We start from the raw sequence: 12,543 nt of genomic DNA on the forward strand, positions 1-12,543 counted from the left end.
AAATGATCAAATTGCAGCGGGATGGGAGTCCTCCATTTGCTGCTGGTGAACGATGAACAAGAACGTAGGATAAATTACATCCATTACAACATGCAGAAATTGGGCAAACGGACACAAGCGGGGCTCGAGGCAGTGCATGAACAGCTAGCCACGCCTTCCCTAATGTCGATCCAGAACCACAATGCTCATGATATCTGAGATGTCTGAGAAAGGAGGCGTCTGCGCAATGTTTGGAGAACAATGCTGTACCTTCATCCCCAACAACACCGCCCCTGATGGGAGCCTGACGGATTGCAGGCCTGCGATCCCTCAAAACGAGGATGAAAGAGCACTACAAGTGGATGACGGCTTTTGGGAAGTATAACGCCATTGTGTCCTCAATTTTACCATCAGTTGCCGTATTGCTGCTATGCTCACCTTGCATGGATGTTGCATACCGTGTCTTTGTGCTCTGTTTAATCGTCTCGCCACTACAGTAATATCGCCCATGGAGGACGAGATTGCTCAGATATACCTAATGTCTGAGCGGCAACGTGATGATGTTGATGGCAAAATTCCTGCATCTATGTTACCAGACTTTTCCCAGATCTGTGGGATTCTGAATGATGACATCACAACATTTATCCTTTGGTGTAAACATATTTGTCCTCATGAATGTGATCCGACGACTGAGAGTCGAGAAAAGGGGTTGTTTACGGTGATGTGTGAATTTGAGCAAATATGTGATAAACAGTGGGGAAATGTCAGGATAATTAGTTTTGTAGAAGCGCTGGCCGGCCTGAACCGGAGGTCTCATACCTTCGCTCAAGGCCAACACATCTGTCAGGTTTGAGGGAGTTCTTATACTCCCTTCCTTGTCTTATCTGTGAGAGGCCCTCACTAGTTATGAACAGAACACCTTTGTTCTTTGTCTAGCTAAAGAGAAGTTCTTTATCTATTACACCTTGTAGTTTCTATTTATGAATTGTTGTTGACCGGGACAGTTTTTAAGTTATCCCATATTTACTCAATGTTTGGTTAAGTAGACTTCATGCAAGTTATCTCACATCTGCTTAACGTTTGTTGGAGTGTATGCACGAGAGGTATCTGATGATTTACTCATCATTATTATTGTGTGAAACGTAGCAAGAAAGTCTGGAGCATTGTTTTACAGGGACACGGCATCCAGGAGTTGGATATCAACACCGTGCTGTCACAGTCAAAGATGCCGACCCTTACCGCCCTGGACTTGCAGACGGTGCCTGTGATCAGCTATTCTTCACAAATCTCAATGTGACTGTTAAAGGACGAACAATACCGCAAGTGGCCTACACAGAGAGACCAGCTAGAGTGAATTACACATGTTACATCCAAGGTAACCTGACCCACGTCTGCGTTAACGATGACTACTCTCCAGGAGGAGACTGGATGGGAGCTTTGGACATCGCCGCTGTGTGCCAGGATGAGAGAGCCGTTTTCAAGGTGTAAGGGCTCTACTACCAACATGGCTGCACCATCGGACAGGACCTACTTCGTCCAGAAGTTCGGAAGCACTGCCTCACCTGCATCCTATGAGTGCACGTGCCTGTTCAGAACGGATCATGGTTTTGTGGTCACAAGAGTTGTCCGATGCTGCCTGCCAACTGGACACAAGTGTGTGCGCCAGTGTGTGTGACAGACCACACCTACAGACTAGAACATCATCAGCTGACGAGAACACGAGCACATATACAACTTCTTAGACGTGACAGATGTGATAATGATAAAGGGACGTGGATTGCGTAGATGCTGTTCTGTTGAGCATGTTTTACGGAAACTTGTACTGTTTCTGTGTTTTTCTTTTTATTTTTTTTATTGATAGCATTCTGGTCGCCTAAGGCAGAGGGACCGTGTGAGAATTTTCGTGCTAATAACATCTGGCCAGCAGGTTTTTTGCTTACACAATAAGTTTGATCTGGGGTATTAAAGGTAATACCTCATCTTCACTGGAAAGTGTTGCTATCATTGTTTGTTGTTTTTTTTATTTTTACTATTCTTCTTTCTTCATTATACATGTATATATGTTTTTTTACTTGTCTTTGTTGTTTGGGGTGGCATAATCATATGATAAAACAGGAGGGAGATGTTAGGGTTTTTCAGATTATCCTTATCGTATGATTATGTCGGAATGCAACCGGTAATAAATAACCTACCTTGTCCCATCCACAAGGTCGTAAAACATCCCCTGATATGTTTTGACTAGAGCACAAGGGCTTCCTATTCAGCCTGCTCTTCCCCCCACTCTGTTTCTCTTAATAAATATGTCCTTGCAGTTGGGAGATTTCAGACCTCCATTCGAACATCGCTGTACGCACAGCGACGAATGGACTCTCCACCTGCAGGTGTCTAAAAGGACTTACTTGTCTCCCGTGTGGTTCTTGCAAAATAAGTTGGAGTGAGCAAATCTCTAACAATGTCCGTATCAGTATCGGTGCAAGCTGCTGTGCCTCGAGGTTATCGGCTTTTGCCAACATTTTCTTTTCTTTCCTTGCCGGCCTGTATAATGTTGAATGCATGATTGATAATCTTGCTTTGTTTTACAATGGGGTCACTTTAACCCCGGAACATACAGTGGAACCTACACAACCGAAATGAACATGCATGATGTCACGTAGACGTTAGCGACATCTGATTTCAACTCGCATCGAAAGCAGTAGCGCCTGAGAAAAAATGCTCATCTGGTTGTTTTCAACACATTTACCGCTGCTACACCTCTTCAAAGGGTGGTCAAATTGTCCACGATCGTATTCAATGAAATGAAAGGAGATGGCTCCGGCAGATTAGGTTTTGTCTTCCTTCGCCTCCGGCCACGTTACAAGGTTATTTCCAATTTCTCGTCCCTCCATGTCAGCAACGCCTGTCACCGATATTTCCGTTTTTCTCCTGACTTTCTGCTGCCCTAAATCCTTTCTGCCACCTGGTTTGTGATGCCTCAGTATGCATTCTCCATATTCTCTCTCCATCTTTTAGCTGAGCTGCATTTGCTGTCTGGGTTTCATAAGGAACGATGACAAAGGCAAATCTCGTTGAATGGGAGGAAATGGGAGTTGTGAGCAGAGGTGGAGTAGCTCGCTCGCTCGCTCGCTAGCAGTCTCATTCTTTGTGTTGGCTCTGGTTGAACAGTGGAATAGAGATATAGACATGTACGTACATGTCCTTTTTGAACAATACCGAGGGTTTCTATTTTAAATATTACCCTCAAGCACTTGATTGGCGACTCATGCAAGTAAACAATCATCTTGGATAGTTTCCTGTTTTTCCCCATCGAGAGCATCAGATTGGTTGGAGGCAAATGCGTTGCCGATTGCTTAAGTTCAATCTTGAACCGACTCCAATAGGATGTAATTAGACAAAGAAATACGCATTCATTTGAGTCATTAATCATGAGCAGCTAGTAAATGGCAATGAGTCTGTGCTGATAAATGTTAATCTCATCCATCAATAAGTCTCTCAAAACCTTAACCGTCTTTTATTTCAATTTGAAAAAATGTACACAGTAAGTCCCAGATATGAATGTGCCCTGTGATTGGCTGGTGACCAATCCAGCATGTACTCCAAGTCACTTTGGCTCCAGCTCACCCTTGACCCCAATTGACCCCGAGCGAGGCGGGCGTGGTAAAAGCACTACACTGCACAGAGTGGAAAGAAAAATGCTTGCCTTTCCCTGAGAAGTGGGACTGTTTATTGGAAGATTTGGAGTCTCTGTCACCTTATGTGCATTTGGCATTGTTTAAAGGAGGGAGAGGCAATTTACATTGAAATGGGGAAGTAGGGATAAGTCAGACAACAAAAGCTCCACTGGTGTTTATGATGTTTATGGAGGTTTCAGAAAGGTTTTTAGAGCTTTGGGAAGAAATTGTGTGTCCACCCCCGCCCTCTTCTCGCCTTCCGAAATAGAAAACACATGGAGGCAATTGTTTGCAAAGGTCCTCCCACTGATCAAGCTCATTAAAGCTCCCTTTGGAACATGCATGACCGGCAAATTGCACATTAATACCTAACTTGATTGCTTTTCTCGGTCAGTCTGAAACTTCACTATTGATTTGGGCTGTTGATCGTAGCGGAGTTCTATTAATCTCTCACAATATTGCCCCGACTCCTAAGATTGCCGTAGGTCGAACCACACAAAGACAGCGACAAAGCCTGCCGACCCTTAACCTTGCCTAACATGCGCAAATACATCACACCGTCCCATAAAATGGACATAAAAGCTAACGATGAAAAGCACAGTCGTGGTGAATCAAAAAGCTCAACTTGAGATTGTATCGAGAAAAGCAGATCTTTTATACCCATCTAGAGCTGATCCGGACTCAAATCAACAGCATTTTACTCCACAGAAGTCTTTGCAAAGATTTTTCATGACACCATACCACAAGCAACATCTTTCAAAAACAATTCTAGGCTTGCCAGCCAGCAAGTCTTTCAGAAGCAAAATACAAGGAGGTGGCAATAACGTCAAATAAATGAACACTGACAGCATTGACATTTTGCTCCAGTCTAATTATGACCCTTGCCTCCCTTTGCCCAAGATCAATGATGGAGTTATGTCACAAGACGTTCACTGTTGACTACAGCAAACATTTTCCAAAGAAGCAAATGCGACGGAGACAAAGGTGAAATTATAAGGCTGTTGACTACAGCAAACATTTTCCAAAGAAGCAAATGTGACGTAGACAAAAGTGAAATTATAAGGCTGATACTTTCTTTTCATAGAGAGGTTCAGAACACAATTTCATCTGTTCACATTTGGAATGGCTTACAGCGGCAACGACGCTACAAAACAGGGATTGCAACGACAAGCAATAACACCCAATGTCAACTCAAGCAGGATAAGCATTCCAAGCTCGCTCACGACAAATATCTCAGCTGTATCGCATGCACCAAGTCAGGATCAATGATTGTGTGGCTGATGCAAGATAAAAAGGAAGACACGAGACGCAGAAAGAACAAAACAAATACAGGCATGACCAAATTGGAATCATAGCATCTCACCTGGACGCCGCAGGCTTCGAGTCATAGTGAAAGTCCTGCTGGAAGTCGCCTTCCTGCTGTGCTTTTCCACTGCATTGGTCCTCATCAGCTTAGCCTTGTTCACACTGTGCGACGTTCCCGTTTTGCTGCACTTTGAATTGGACATCCACTTTTTCTTTGGCTTCTTTTATATGATGTGCATCCATTGCAGCCTGGTCATCCTCCTGGTCATCTGTGGTCTGTTCTCAAGGTTTTGCCCCCAGCAGAGTTTTTCCTTGCGCTCCTGGGAGTTTAAGATCAGGGGATGTAATTGTCCATTTTTGTACATGTGAAGCTCTTTGAGACTTGCTTGTGATTTAGGGCTATATCAATCAACTTGACTTGACTAACAGTAACACCACACGATAGCCTTGCTCCCGCTAAGCCATAGAACAGAGTGAGCCTGCACTCAAACAGCAGCTCTAGTTGTCACCTGCTTGTGAGTCTCCCTATTTAACTGCAACTGGAGGTGTGTTCGACCAGGTGTTGGTCATTTCACAGGTGTGCACAAGCCGGTGTAGTTAGAAAAAGGGCGGTCTGTGCCATTGTGGGCGTGAACATAGCCCAATTCGGTCATGTGGCTATCATCTGATCATTTCTTTCTTTCCCATTTGTAGATTGGACTGTTTTTCCAGTCATTGTCCATGAATGTTTCTGTTTGAATGATGAATGATTAGAAAAGCTGGGCCTATTTTTGCAAAGTCCACCAGGTAGATGGTCCAAATCAGCCTAATGAGAGAGGTATCTAAGTGTGGTGCATGCTTTCACCTTTGATTTACTTCTAATTACCAATGGATTTAGCTTCAGCGGATAAACCAATCTCTTAAATTGGATTTCTGCAGAGTAGTTTTCCCTCAAGTTTGCCGTTCCTCGCAACTACCTTAGCACATTTTTTTTTCCATCCCTCTTCTTGAGCTGAAAACCCCCAACTGCAGCCTTCAGCTAGTGCCGCCACTCTAAGATTAGCATATCAGAATGTTCCTAGATTGATTGATTGAACTTTATTCATCCCACAGTGGGGAAATTGTCTTGTCACAAGAGCGCAAAAAAGGGGGGAAAAAAAGAAAAGAACAAATCATAGAGGGTAAAAAAAAAAAAAAAAAAAAAAGCAAACAAGTTATGGCTTTTGCGTTCACTTTTGATGTGGTTGTCATGGAAACAGCAGCACCCGAACCGTTCCCGGGCGGGGTGCTGGCGATAAGGCTTGACTGATGACGCGTCTCTCAAGCATACCGCTGCACTCCGACTCAGTGCGTGAACACAAGCTGGGTCTGTGAGAGAGAGCAGACTATCGGCCCATTGGGAGAAGCCCTGAAAAATCCCAAGTCAAGCTGGGCCCATAGTTTTGCGGCATCCGAGCAATTAATAGGGCTATTGTACACCAATTACCGGAGCTTCTTTATTATCCTCGTCACCGCTTCGAATCTGAAGTCATTTAGGACGGGAGACACATTTGTTTTCGAGCAGATTGCTGAAGCCCGGCTAAATGAACCAATGGCTCTAACCGTGGCTGTAATAAACAGCTCTGAAAATCCGTCTTTTGGGTCCTATTGTATGTATGAATTGAATTGGACCACTGGCCACTTAGAAGTCAAGTTAGGGGCCATTACTAGTTGAAGCTCTGAACATTCAAATGGAAACAATGAAATTCTGTACATTTTCCAGATGAATTGTAATTTATAATTCATTTTCATCAATCCGAACGATTCCTGACCAGATGTTAGGCTGGCTAATGAATCACATGAAAGAATGGAAAGCTACATCTGGACGCGCCTTTCCCTGGGGTGTTGTTCACTCTTGGAGCTTCGTGACCTCTGACCCAGGAAGTCGAATTATCCAGCCCGTGTAAAATGCAGACGAGGAATGTAGTACCCTTGGCGGGCTTTTAGCGCAGTCAGAGTCAAGGTCTCCAGCCGGCCGGCATTGTCCGTCTTTCCATATTCACACTGCCGCACGCGCTCTTCCAAATGGCTACGAGACAAGATTTTTAAAAGTCACTTTTTCCACATTGTCTTTTGGGACTTTTGAAACTTTCCCATCTCATTCTGATGCGTATCTTTGCATCGACACTCTCCATAGCAACGGCACTGCCTAACCTCATTGACACATTTACATTCTCCCAATTGGAGAGGATCGTTAAAAGGGAATTGAAATACAGAGTATTTCAAGTTCTGTTCAATTGTAACAACGTCAGCAACAGAGACATTGGAGAACCTTTGCAGCAATAATAACCAAAGTTTCTCTGTTGTTCACGTTTGTAATAATATGCTTTCAAGTAAGCCATGGAAATGACTTGATCATCATATAATGACAGCTCAATAGCTGTCAGGATCGTGTGTGGAGGATAACAGGATCTTTAGTGTTTGCCATCTTTGTATGCTGACACACAGAGCCCTGTCTGACAATAAAAAAAATCATTATTGGCTACAGCTATTCAATGTTTTCATCTGTGTCAAACGGCACACAATTCACTTTTGAAGTCTTTGATTCCACCTTATACGTGTAGAAGTAGTGTACGTTTGGCTTTCGAGTTTTGTGAGACGACGTTCATCTCTATTCAACACGACTGGGGCCTTGTCAAAGCTAATTCCTCCGTATCAATAACCAGCCTTCTTCTGTTTGTTTTGCCAGGTGCCGATTGCAGGGTTTTTATTTGTCACTCTGTTTTGCTGCGCAGCTTAAAATATCAGCCAAGGTGAGACGGCATATTTACGTGTATGCCATTTGCGAGCGGCCCATTAGCGACATGTAATGGTTCACTCTGAACAAGTGGCGCTACTGAAGAGTGACTCGCTATGTACTACATGTAACGTCTTGATTAGCTATGATTAGAAAGCCGCAGGAAATCAAAAGACTTCCATTTGAGTCTTAACAAATACAAATAGTAAATGATCATGGAAAAGTTGAGAGCTTTGATGTGTGACCAAGATCTAGGCTCTTGATTTTGCTGGCAAATCAGAAAAATCAGAAAAATGGATTGTTGTTTTGTCTCCCTCCTCAAGATTCCTAAGCACCACTTTCACGTTCAAGGGATTTTTCGTAACAGATTGGTGACTAATCAGCTTGAATGCAATAATAATAATGCTTTCTCATGATCAGAATGGGCCACATTAGAAATGACATGACATTTTTTTCATAAAAAGTAGGACACGGTCAAATGAAAAAAAAAACATTTAAGGAGCATGATGTTGTTTATCGAGCAGCCATTATGAGCTTTTAGCAATAACAGGTAAAGACAATACATTTAGTTAGAGAGCTCTGCGGAGGTGAACGGTGACACCCCCCCAAAAAAAGGTCAAGGGGGAGGACCTATCTGAGCCATAGACCCATGTGATACTGGATTTTCATGGCAGTCGGCAAAAATTGCGGAAGGCTGGAAAGAGATGTTATTGCGTGTTGTCAATTCCAGTCAAATCTCCCCTGTATTAAAGGGCTAGAGACATCCCTTTTTTTTTTCAATTAGAACGGAATTTGATAGAATGTATAAAGTGAACACATTTGCCGCATTGGAAATTAAAAATGGACACCGATTACTAAGAATAAAGCTGAAATGAAATGCCAGTTTATCGATCGGGTCTCGCACGAAGCCAAACTGGCGGCGCCATTACTGTGACGTCACAAGTTGTACATCTGGATGTCAACAAACCCAAACAACAAGGCAGATGAAAGCGACAGCTACGTTTCTAGCGGCAATATTAGCATCATTTTATCCGATTCAGAAACCTCTTTTGACGCAGAATATGATGAATCTAGCAGTTCACTTGGGCTGAGCTGAGCACATTTTCTGAATTGTGCCCCTCCCGTCACTCTGGTTAGGTTGGCATAGTAAAAAGTGCTCTTGGGGGCTTTAGAGTGCCGAGTTGATCTCGGCACATGAAGACATGACCACCTGCAACGTTTGGTTTAGGTTTTATAAGCATTTTTAATTTTATTGCTTAAATCGCATTTTCTCGACGAGCTGAGCACGTTTTCTGAATTGTGCCTCTCCCGTCACTGTGGTTAGGTTGGCATAGTAAAAAGAGTAGAGTGCCGAGTTGATCACTGCGAATGAAGAAATGAACATCTGAAGCGTTTGGTTTAGGATTTAGGCGCATTTTTAATTTTATTTCTTAAATCGCATTTTTTCGACGAGCTGAGCACGTTTTCTGAATTGTGCCCCTCCCGTCACGCTTCGACATACTTTTCAAAGTCAAAGTCTCAAAGTCTCCTTTATTGTCAATTCCTCCGCATGTCAAGACACACAAAGAGATCGAAATTACGTTTCTCACTATCCCAGGGTGACAAGACAGCGTTCACAACGCACATACAAGTAAACAACACAGGAAAAATAAAACAAGAAGATGAACAATAAGAGTGATAGCACGCTAGCCGCTCCCGATGCACAGCAGAGTCCAGAAAGATGACAGTCAACCAGGCCACTGTGAACACGAGCACACAGCAGGCACGCACTGTCCGGTTCGTGGATCCTATCAGGCGAACCCAACCCATCTTGTCGTCCCGCGAACGAATGTACGCCAGGATAATGGAAGGCACGGCTAGGCGAGCTGGGTTGGCCGCAAACCTGGCCCGACGTCTCCGCGCTGGCCCCTCTTCTCTTTTTGTTTACATTCACTGAAGCTAAACGCGTACAACTTGAGACGTCATGAGACGTCACTTCCGGCTGGCGGCTCGGTGCAGTCAAACTCGTCTGTGCGGCAAATTTAAATGATATTTTTCAGAGCAACAGCTTCCTTTTCGTTGTTTCGAGCGTCAATTTATATTTATAAGCCCATAAGCTAACTAAAACCGATTTATACATATACCGGTGTCTCTAGCCCTTTAAACTCCCAGCTTGAATTGTGGAAATTCTGACAAGGCTTTTCATTGTCTTACGTTCCCCAGAAAGCATGTTTGATTGGCTACTATACCGTAATGAGGAGGCTTGACAGCACCATATCAGGGCGAGAGCTCTCACTGCGTTTAAAGCCGACTCCTTCCTCTGTGTCACTTAGTTTGTCCGTGGAATAAAGCACGTTTTTTGTGACAGGCAGGACACTATGTATGTATCATGGACTCCAGACGTTGGTCTGCTCTGGTCTTTTGTGTGCTATTCAAACGCGTTCCGCTCTGTCTGTGACATCATTGCATACAAGCTGACTCCAATGAGAGCATTGGGCGTCTGCCTCTCTGCTTTTCAGTTTGAGCACGCATTTCAGTGGCTTTTTCTTTCCCTTCCTCACCTTGAATCTTTCATACAGATAGAACAAGAGAGTGAGAGAAAAGTCTGTTTTTCTCTTTATTTGGAGACGGTGAATGGCCAGCCACAATGGTGCTTTCTGTGGGACAATTAGACAAGGCCAAACAGTGTTTGGATGGATGGATGGATGGATGGATGGATGGATGGATGGATGGATGGATGGATGGATGGATGGATGGATGGATGGATGGATGGATGGATGGATGGATGGATGGATGGATGGATGGATGGATGGATGGATGGATGGATGGATGGATGGATGGATGGATGGATGGATGGATGGATGGATGGATGGATGGATGGATGGATGGATGGATGGATGGATGGATGGATGGATGGATGGATGGATGGATGGATGGATGGATGGATGGATGGATGGATGGATGGATGGATGGATGGATGGATGGATGGATGGATGGATGGAGCTAAATGAGAAAGCCAAGATGATTTGCATTCTGTGCCCGGGCTGTTAACGTCATCGGGCGAGCGTGACGATGGAGTGAAAATCAACATCTACAAGCTTCACTCTCTGGAGATGAAAAGCAATTTATTTTTATTTTTTTTAAAAAACATCCATTATTGCCATGTTGACCTTTTTATGCTCTTGTTTTTCACAGCGCTATTCCAAATTAATTGATTATTCATATTCACCCTGCTGTCTTGTTGGCAAACATTTGGAAAGTTTTACTCTTGTCACGAGAATTGGAAGTTTTCTTTCCAAACAATTTGTGCAAATATGACATTTTGGAATCTTAATCTGCTGCTGGTGAGAGGAAACAAATGAACATCCTTTGATTACAACTGTCTACAGAAAAAAATAATCATTGATTGAATCTTGAAATCTTGAATAGAGCAAAACAAATTAGTATATATAGAGAGATAGAGAGAGAGAGATAGCTATATAGATATACTATATAGAAATAAGGCAACCCATGTTGATTCACAAACACAGCTCTGCACGCCTTTGCGCCCCCCTGCAGTGTACCTGCGTACTTCACATTTCTAGTGAGCTAAATGTGATCTACACAAGGCTAGGCCGCTATTTCCCCAAACCACGATAAGGATCTAATGTATTTAACTTTGCTCTGCTACTATTTCCGAATAGCCTTTCGGCTTGTGATCTTCACCCCAAACAACAAAAATGAACCCAATTGTATCTTGTATGGGAAGAAAAATAATGATCAAAAAATAAAGCCAAAAAAGGCCTGGTCTATGCTGATTTTTTGCCCCCACCAAAATAGTATGGATTTTCAGAGTTCAATAGATAGAAACACAAGAGGAAGTGAAATTCCAACAGTAATTGCTTTTGTACTCACTCTCTGCCTTAGCGCAAAAATCTTCCAAATCTATCTTGGCGTGAACACGGCAGGTGTCACATGATACGAACAAATATCCGTCGGTATAGACGAGCCGCCAATCTTAGCTCCAGCGCTGTGCGTTAATTGGCCTGACATGGGGGAGAATCCGCGATCTGAGCAGCGGTCAGCGGGCTGCAGATTGACATCGCTCGGACTCTCGGAGGGCCTGACCCGGCCGGCAAAGCCGAAGCTTATCTACTGCCTCGTCCAACTTTCTGCAGCACACGCACAGAATTAGAAACAACTTCAGAAGCTCGGTGCGCATGCATGATTAGACACGCAATTAAGAGTTTGTTTTCCGATGTCGTCTGCATCACACTTGGCCAGCCGGCCGGCCTCGGGCGGTCCCCTTTTGAAGCCTGCCACTAACAACCAAAAAGCAATCATCTGCAACGTGAGCAACTATGACAAAAGAGCTGCGCGCTAGGCAAATAGTATAAAACCAGTGTGAAGGCTCCTTAGAGGCTTTGAGTACATTGCATTTCTGCAGACAACATATTGGTTCAAAATGTGATTGAAGAATCGACTAAAGTGTCAAGCAAAGGTAGAAGACAACAATTCCTGCACTTTTACTTTGGGCTGGCTCAAACCAATGGCGTCTAAGCAGGAATGAGAGTTTTCATTCTGACTGCCTTGGACAGCAAGGCTCTGCTCCACTGAACAATGTAGCCATTCTCATTTCAGACCAAGCTTGTAAACCTTTCCGTTCCCATTTCCTGTGACATTAAACATCTTGTATCCCCCAATGTGGAGACCCGGTTGAAATGGAGCCTAATCCGAGCTGCCAGTTGGACCGGATAAACTGAGAAACGCGACACCAGTCAATCAATCAGCAGGAAGGCTAAAGCCAATAAGGAATGTTTTGCTTTCACGGCGAGTGAATCTAGTCTGCAACTTGAATGACACAAACTCGTCTTATGA

General features: G+C 43.7%; 1 long non-coding RNA gene across 1 annotated transcript in view; it reads right to left on the reverse strand.

The window, feature by feature from the left end:
• Window positions 1-5,791, reverse strand: part of LOC125984742 (uncharacterized) — a 51,702-nt gene extending 45,911 nt beyond the window's left edge. The window contains exon 1 of the long non-coding RNA XR_007487065.2: window positions 5,011-5,791. This is a non-coding gene — a long non-coding RNA (uncharacterized lncRNA). The remainder of the gene's footprint in view (window positions 1-5,010) is intronic.
• Window positions 5,792-12,543: the final 6,752 nt, after the last annotated feature.

Source organism: Syngnathus scovelli, chromosome 17, assembly GCF_024217435.2.
Source record: "Syngnathus scovelli strain Florida chromosome 17, RoL_Ssco_1.2, whole genome shotgun sequence".
Taxonomy (NCBI): domain Eukaryota; kingdom Metazoa; phylum Chordata; class Actinopteri; order Syngnathiformes; family Syngnathidae; genus Syngnathus; species Syngnathus scovelli.